The sequence below is a fragment of the Pseudorasbora parva genome, chromosome 20, assembly GCF_024679245.1.
Source record: "Pseudorasbora parva isolate DD20220531a chromosome 20, ASM2467924v1, whole genome shotgun sequence".
NCBI classification, from domain to species: domain Eukaryota; kingdom Metazoa; phylum Chordata; class Actinopteri; order Cypriniformes; family Gobionidae; genus Pseudorasbora; species Pseudorasbora parva.
This window is the reverse complement of record NC_090191.1, coordinates 6,517,130-6,526,153: the sequence shown is the minus strand read 5'-3', so window position 1 is coordinate 6,526,153 and position 9,024 is coordinate 6,517,130. Positions and strand designations below refer to the sequence as shown.

General features: G+C 38.4%; 1 long non-coding RNA gene across 1 annotated transcript; it reads left to right on the top strand.

Moving 5' to 3' along the window:
• Positions 1-5,915: 5,915 nt before the first annotated feature.
• On the top strand, positions 5,916-7,007 carry LOC137049433 (uncharacterized). Its single transcript, XR_010899594.1, has 3 exons — positions 5,916-6,459; positions 6,572-6,666; positions 6,916-7,007. It is a non-coding gene; the product is annotated as an uncharacterized lncRNA (long non-coding RNA).
• Positions 7,008-9,024: the final 2,017 nt, after the last annotated feature.

Below are 9,024 nucleotides of genomic sequence, written 5' to 3'. Positions count from 1 at the left end.
TAATTGCTATTTTTACATTTAGCATATCTTTGCCATCTTCTAATGCTCACTTAAAGTTAAACTTTATAAAACATGAATCATTTAAAAACACTGCTCATTAGTCTCAATTCATTTTTCACACTGTACATTATAAAGTTTTATCTTGAAAACAAAGTATTTGTATAATTTAAAATATTTTATCATATTTTTTTTATTTAATGCAGTCAGTAACTTTTTGCACTCTAGCGGGTAAAGGTGCACTATGTAGTATATTTGCAGTAAAATATCCCAAAACCACTAGGCCAGTGTTATATATTTTGATCCGTACACTAGAGTTCTTACAATATGCCAAATGTTTTTAACTATTTGTAAATTGTGAGAAAATTGCTATTTTAACCAAGGAACCGGGACGTCTGAGGGAGTCGCCTGTCAATCTGTGTTACCCTCGGATTCCGGTTTTATTTGGCAGAAACTCTTTTCTCTTAGCAGTGTGAACAAGTGTCACAGCAGCCGCTGAACGAACGCACAGAGTTATGTCATAACATCATTTTAAACACACTTAAATGTATCTGATATGATAAATAGAGCTGCGTTACCTCATACTCATGACCAGAAAAGCGGAAATGGAGCCTGTGACTGTGTCCCGTCATAATTAAAGTCCTGCTGCTCGTGAGGCGTGTGTTTGCGTAACAATCGCTTCAGCTCCACAGCACTCTGTCTTGCTCCGTTTCACACTACAGTAACATTAATAATCACATCCATGAACATGATTTCTGCCAGAGTCCTATCCCGATTTTTTTCCACCGGCTATGAGGTGAAAACCACATGTCTCCCAAGAGTCTGCGCTCAAACTTGGTGTCATCAAACTACTCCTTTGTTTAGAATTGGCAACCTCTAGCGTACATATTCCTGGTTGTGGAAGAACACAGTCGCTGCATAAGCTTCCTTTGGATCCTAATATTAGGAATGTGTGATCTTCATTTATTTTTAATGAAGTTCCAGCTCACGTGGGGAAGACATTCGTGCGTTTGCTTCATTTCACTGCGGAATCGTTTGTAAACAAATCTCAGGTCGATGCTGGATTTGTAGACATTTAAGATTAAAACATCTAATAGTATATATTACATTTATATGTAATAGTATTGCATTGTTATAGATCGTTTTGCTTTTGTGTGCCCTCAGAAGAGACACAAACGATAGCATATGATGAACAGTGGCCTGCTGCACAAAGCTGGTTTCAGTTGCTACCCAGGTAAAGCCTAGTTCACACTGCCCGATTATTGCCCCGATTTTGAGTCGCCGACAGGTTTTGTGAAATCACCGACAAATGCCCGAGATCATAGGCAAATCGGTGCCTGTGCATGCGAGTGACTAGCCTGACAAACCAGATGATCAAATCGGTGCCTGTGCACGCAGATGTCAGACTAGCCTGACAAGCCAGACCCACATCAAGTTCTTTGGTCTGGAAACTCACCATTGACAGTAGGGCTGTATACCTTGGAGAACCTGGCGATACGATACATATCTCGATACACAGGTCACGATTCGATACGTACCTCGATACAGAGCTGTCTCGATACGATTTGATACAATGTGAAAATTCGATACGATTCAATAAAAATACATGGGCCAGAGTTAATTAGTTAATGCTGAACACATTTATTCAACAAACAGAACTCTGCATTTTTCTTCAATTTATGGAAGACAAAAGTGCATTATAACAAAGTGCATTTTGCTTAAATATTTGCAACTTTAAGTGCTCTGATTAATTGTACACAAATTGTATTAATCTGGAAATTACCACAAGTCAACATTTAACTTTCCAATAACAGTCTGAGCTCACACAAGCACAACATCTTATTATTACGCTTATTCTTATTATATCTTCTTATAATTCATTTGTTGTGACACCATGTACTGCCATAAAATATTTCACTATGAAATCACTTAAATGCTACATCTTGCTTTAACATTTAGCACAACAACAAATCTAATCTACCTCATAACTGGATGGATTTTTAAAAATCTTAAGGCTAAACCAGGTTTGTCCTCAAAAAGGCAGGTTGAGAAAAGGATAATCTTGGTAATGCTAGCTTTGTCCTATGACGACGGATAGGATAACTCACGAGCACCACCCGACCTTACGATCATTTTTAAACATGTTTAAAAAGTTCGGGGAGTCGGCCCGATTTTTACCTGCATATGGCTGTCCCCTATTGCCAAATCATGCACAAGCACTTCACATAGGCTCAATCTATGAGTATTATTAGCTCAGTGGCTGCAAACATAGGCTACAGCGTTCACACACACACACACACACACACACACACACACACACACACACACACACACACACACACACACACACACACACACACACACACACACACACACACACACACTTTCTCTCTCTCACGTGCACCCTTTCTCCCTCTGGTTGTTTCGGTTAAAAGGAATGGCTACTGTTCTCTGCTTTTCAACAAATCATTTGCACACATATTTTTTCTTTATTTTTTTGTATCTGAAGCTATAGCAGCAACATTGAAAGCTCCGGTGTCTGTGTTTAACACGAAAACTCGTGTGATCGCGGCTGGCTCGCGGTGCAGAAACAGTCGTGCCGTGTACCAGCTGATTTGATGCGATGATCAAATTAAATGACTCGTAGCGTCTGCAATATCTCACGACCTCCCGAGTGTCCGAATTCGCAGTGTACGCTCGCTGTATTACCGGTGTAGCATATAGAAGCCTGGCAATGCTTGCAGATTGCATTTGTTTTATGGATCCCTTGGTTTCCTTCCTTTGCGTGTGTCCAAACATCTGCCTTTAGGGACAACTGCGCTTCTAAAATCTTCAACATTTTCCATGAGTTTTTTTTTAACTCGCGGGTGTCGCTGCGCCCCCTAATGGCTGGGGGGAGTATCGATACTAAGGGCTATAATATCGATACTGTATCCTTTTTTATTATATCGGTATGTATCTAAGAATCGATATTTTGAGCACACCCCTAATTGACAGGGCTCAATCCGAGTTGCGGGATAAACGGTTGGAGTCTTTCAAACTCACTCTACACGCAATAGGATAGCGCTACCACCAACCAGAGCAACGAAGGTGAAACAGAGCTCGTTGATAGAATAAACATTTGCCGTATCCAGTCAGCAAAACTCCTAACACATCTTCCCCTTTTAAGAATGACTTCAGTGCCGTTCTTTGTTCTTTTCTCAGAGAAAAGCTTAACTCCAAGTCTTCCAGAGTCGCGGTCAAAGCTGATTCGAAAGACAGCCGTTCGCCAGTTTCTGTGTTTACTAGAAGCACGCAAACGCAACTCGGCCGTTGTCATTATGGCCCCGCCCACCGACTCTATACACAATGTGTTTGGCCCGGCAAGAGTTCGGCGATTACAGCTCAGAAGGGTATTGAGGGTTGCTAGACGACACTCGCGGGCAGATTAAATTTGCTGCCGCTAGGGTGCGTCTAGATTAGAAATTTGCAGTTTATAGTGAAAAAATGTTTGCTCATCAAAATTACTCATCCTTTGGCGCTAATTATTTATTATATTTTTATTATACAAATTACTTTTAATTAATATAATATATTCACATAATTATCATATTAATTGACAAGTAGACAAATATTAATATAAATGCATAAAACATGCATTCATAATTATTTTAAACAATGTGTATTCATTTGAGCTCATTGTGGACCTATAAATATTAAGCATATTCTTTGATTCACATCATGCATTGATATAGTTAGATATTCTTTAAGCTGCCTTCTTGTCTTTCGTTTATTCCTGTAAGCGCATTTAATTTTATGATAATTTTCAAAATGATCTCTCAATCTTCAGAAGAGAAGTGAATCAAACAGACACTGTGATTGGCTGTTTGCTGCACGTGTCACACTTTCAGGTGCATGCGCTTTAGGGTTAATCGCAAACTCTGGATTAAACCTGAGTTGACAGAGAAAGTTTATATCAAGCTTTGAGAAACGGTTGAACTTCATCTAAACCAGGTTGGATTTATCTGGATTTGTCAACTCTAAACCTACTCTGAAACTCAGTTTGTTCAGCCAGTTTCATGCAATAGGCCTCAGATTTACCAAAACATGCATACTGTAATAAACAAATGTTCAAATGCTTGACGCATGAAAACAACCCTTGTGAAAAAGTAGTGTGCTTAATTGTATTGAACAATACAACCTTTGGTCTTATGGATCTAAAATAAGTATTTGAATAGTACCCTGCTATTTTGCAAGTTTTGCCACTTGGAAATCATGGAGGAGTCTAAAAATTGTCATCGTAGGTGCATGTCCACTGTGAGAGACATAATCTATAAAAAAATACAGAAATCACAATATATGATTTTTTAACTATTTATTTGTATGATACAGCTGCAAATAAGTATTTGAACACCGGTCTATCAGCTAGAATTCTGACCCTTAAAGACCTGTTAAGCCCTATTCGGATGGGATTAACATGGGGACATGGGGGTAAAGTCATTTTACCTCAGGACGTCTGTAATATTAATGGCCAATTCGCACGGGATAAGACATCTCAGTAAAACTAGCAGAAGTGGGAGGAGTAACTCGCTTTACGCACCTCCTTGACGTCATGTGCGTATGACGTTACCGTTATAACGTGAGCAAACACACAACCTGAGCGCCAGTCTGAACTCCGTCTCCAATATATATGTGTGTTTTAATAAACAGTTAGGTCCAGTCTAGCGATTCTGATTGGATTATGTTGGTAATAGACACTTTCCTAGAGCTAAAATAAGTGTTGTGCCTCTATTAAGTGCTTTTGATCTTCCTTTTGCTTTAAATGATATGCGGAAAATACCGGACATTTTCCACAGATTTGTCCCACCACCTACAACGCAGCCGAATGCTTCAAGTTCCTCCAAGTTCGCAAAATGCGCTTTTTTTTTAACTTTTAAACAGGAAATGACAGAATTTTACCATATATTTTTACAGCAGGTCTATTCGAACGGGATTAGTATTACCCGAGGTCATTTTTCCAGACCTTTTTCCAGAAGCTAAAAGTCTTGGTAATCTTCACTGACATTGTCCGTAATGATTACCGAGATGGCACATTCGGACGGGACTAAAATCACAGAGAACCTCTGGTAATAATTACTTTACCCCCACGTCCCCATGTTAAACTAATCCAGTGCGAATAGGGCTTTAGTCTGCTTTTAAAATCTCCACCTCCACTCCATTTATTACCCTAAATTAGATGCACGTGTTTGAGGTCATTAGCTGCATAAAGACACCTGTCCATCCCATACAATCAGTAAGAATCCAACTACTAACATGGCCAAGACCAAAGAGCTGTCCAAAGACACTAGAGACAAAATTGAACACCTCCACAAGGCTGGAAAGGGCTACGGGAAAATTGCCAAGCAGCTTGGTTAACATTGATTTTCTCAGGGGTTCAACTACTTATTTGCAGCTGTATCATACAAATTAATTAGTTAAAAAATCATACATTGTGATATCTGGACCTTTTTTTTTTTGATTATGTCTCTCACAGTGGACATGCACCTACACTGTAAAAAAGCCAACTTCCAAAAAGTCCTCCCAATAAACATAAAATAGTAAATTGAACTAAGATATATTTTTTGGAAGTGTTCATGCATGATACTAAGTTGATTTAACAAATTCGTTCCTTAAATATTAAAAACGTGCAATTTTTTGTTGATCTTACTACGAAGTTTTAGTTTTCATTGAATCTCGCGATTCTCGTTAGCGCGTGCGCAGTTTGAACATTGAACGCATGCGCAGCTTGAGACAGCACGGGGTTTCCAGAAGTTCATGCAGGTGAGAAGAAGCGTTTTTTTCTAGAAGTTGATGCTGATGAGAAGAAGCCAGTTACAGTGTGTCCTGCCTAATCAATCCTTCTTTTTTGCACAATAACTGGTATGTAATAATTTATATAATCGCTTATGTTATTTTTCATATGTACTGTGCTCTTCCCAAACTGATGGCGTAACTTAATCAAATTTAGCAGTGTTACAGACAGTTCATGGTTAATGAGAAGAAGTGCCTTAAATCAACCTCTGCAGAATAATTTGTAACTTACGTGTTAATGTTTATTTTTTGGTAATCCACTGTATGTTATTTGTCATAATTAATATTGTGTTCTTCATGAACTGATGGCCTAATTTCATTGGGCAGTGTTTCTTATTCCGCGCACTATTGGGTGCTTTTCAATAACTTAGCTTCACTTACTGATGTGAAGGCGTGTTGTTCATCCTAAATCTAGGTTTTCTTCAAAATAACTGGTGTGTATTAACTAATCGTTTTGTTTTTATAGTTGACTGTATGTTATTTGTCATATATAACGAATATTGTGCTCTTCACGACCTGACGGCCTAATTTCATTGCGCAGTGTTTCTGATTCCGCGCACTTTTAGGTGCTATTCGATACTGACGTGAAGGAGTGGTGTCGTTCATCAATCCAGCTTTTCTTCAAAATAACTGGTGTGTATTAACTAATCGTTTTGTTTTTATAGTTGACTGTATGTTATTTGTCATATATAACGAATATTGTGCTCTTCACGAACTGACAGTCTAACTTAATTTCATTGCGCAGTGTTTCTGATTCCGCGCACTTTTAGGTGCTATTCGATACTGACGTGAAGGAGTGGTGTCGTTTCTTATCAATCCAGCTGTTCTTCAAAATAACTGGTGTGTATTAATCATTTTTATAGTCGACTGTATGTTATTTGTCATATATAATGAATATTGTGCTCTTCACAAACAGACGGCCTAATTTCTTTGCGCAGTGTGAAGGAGTGGTGTCGTTCTTCATCAATCCAGCTTTTCTTCAAAATAACTGGTGTGTATTAATCATTTTTATAGTCGACTGTATGTTATTTGTCATATATGATGAATATTGTGCTCTTCTTGAACTGACGGCCTAATTTCATTGCGCAGTGTTTCTGATTCCGCGCACTTTTAGGTGCTATTCGATACTGACGTGAAGGAGTGGTGTCGTTCATCAATCCAGCTTTTCTTCAAAATAACTGGTGTGTATTAATCATTTTTATAATCGACTGTATGTCATTTGTCACATCAAACCAATATTACATAACTCAAGATTTAACATTGATGTTGGATATATTAAATTAGCATGCTTTTTAGTGTCTGACGGAGTTGACACAAATTAAGATTTTGGAGTGAGTATACATTTTTTAGAAAAAAATATTTAGTAATCAAAAAACCCTTACATGGTTCATTATTACCATTTTTTAAATAATGTACTGTTATTTTTTGTTTTTCTTTCTTTCATCTAAAAAAGTTCCTTATCTTAAGAATCAATGATAGACAAACATGTATTGACCATCTAGACATCTTCCTGCAGTTGTTTTAAAAGTAAATGAGCACTGTCCATGTCTTTTTTAATTTTTGAAAGAGAACATTGCTAATAGGAAAGGGGATTGTATTTTAATCGTTTGATGGAAATAAATTGCGCGTTATTCATAAAATGTAGTATAATTAGTGCTAGGCGGTATACCGGTTCATACCGAATACCGGTATTTATTTTTGTTATGATATGAATTTTGATGATACCACAATATCGGTATATGTCGCTTTAAACAACGTTCTGAACACGGCGCAGCGTGACACTGTTTATAGAGGGGTCCCTTTTCACTGTTGCACTGTAGTGAGAGTACGACAAGATCCTATGGCGAGATCGCAAGGCTGAATCCGAAATCACCCACTGAATAGGGGTGCAAGAAAATATCGATACACGTGAATATCGCGATATTATGTTTGGCAATATTGTATCGATTCTCAAAAACGCTGTATCGATATTTATATATTTATTTATTTACATCCAAGATTCGTGGCTTTGTGTTCGGTTTAAACCACAGACTGTATAACACCCAACCGCTAGATGGCAGTGTTATCTCAGAACGCATAACTGACGCGGAGCCGGAGAAGCGCAAGGTGAAAGTGCTACGCTGCGTCCCAATTCGCCTACTTATACTACGTCCTAAAAGTATGTACTCTTTTTGTGAAGAAAAAGTATATACTTTTGAGTGTGTAGCAGAAAAGTATGCAAGCTTCGGGACATACTACTTCGCCATCTTTAACGGACTCTGTCGATTAGTTACGTGCCAGTCACCGTTTATCTGCCCTGTCAATCATCGTCAGATTCGTCACAATTCAAATCCTCCACATTCAGTTTAATCTCCTACCGTATCGGAGAGAAATGTAGCCGCTCGTTGATCTGCCATTTGTGGGTCTTTAATGCAGAGACTCTCCTCATGTATTTACAGTTTAAATATAATGATGCATTTAAAAGTTAATGGCCAAACGTGTCATTTCAAAAGTTCTCAATGCTGCTGCGGGTGAAATATAATGTGACAACACTGAATAAATATATTTTTGTCAGGTTAAATATTGATAGTTGGTCACTCAAACCCCTTTATCTAAACTTCTCTACTTAACCGTCGAACTCGCACATCCGTCATGTTTGTAGTTTTTTTTAACGCTTTTTATCCGCGTTTGTAGTTCTAATCGAATCCTCGTCCAACTCGCAATGGGTTGTGGGCAATATCAGCCGTTAGAGTGCCCATCGATCCATACTGTGAATTCGGACCGGAAATAGTAAACCATCCGGGAATCTTTGGAATACTCTTTTCAACATACTACGATTTGGGACATACTAATTCTATTTTCGAATACTATTTAGGATGGATAGTATGCGAATTGGGACGCAGGGCTAGTGTTTGCATTAGCAAACCCAGCTCTCAAGACGATAGAATTATTCCGCTCTTGCAGTATACAGAGCTGAAGTGTGGACTCATGTTGGCTTCAGCTATAAAGAAGCCACTAAGGAAATCGACAAGAATCATTTTGTTTGCAAAATAGGCCAAGTTATAATCTAATACTCGGGAAACACATTGAAACAGAGAGCTCGCTTAACATCCTGATGTCACCCGCGCTGCTGAGAAGTGTTTCGATAGAATGTCCTGCACGTTTTCCTCTCAGTAACAAAATAAACACGCACCAAAACTGACAGCGGTGGCAGGAGAA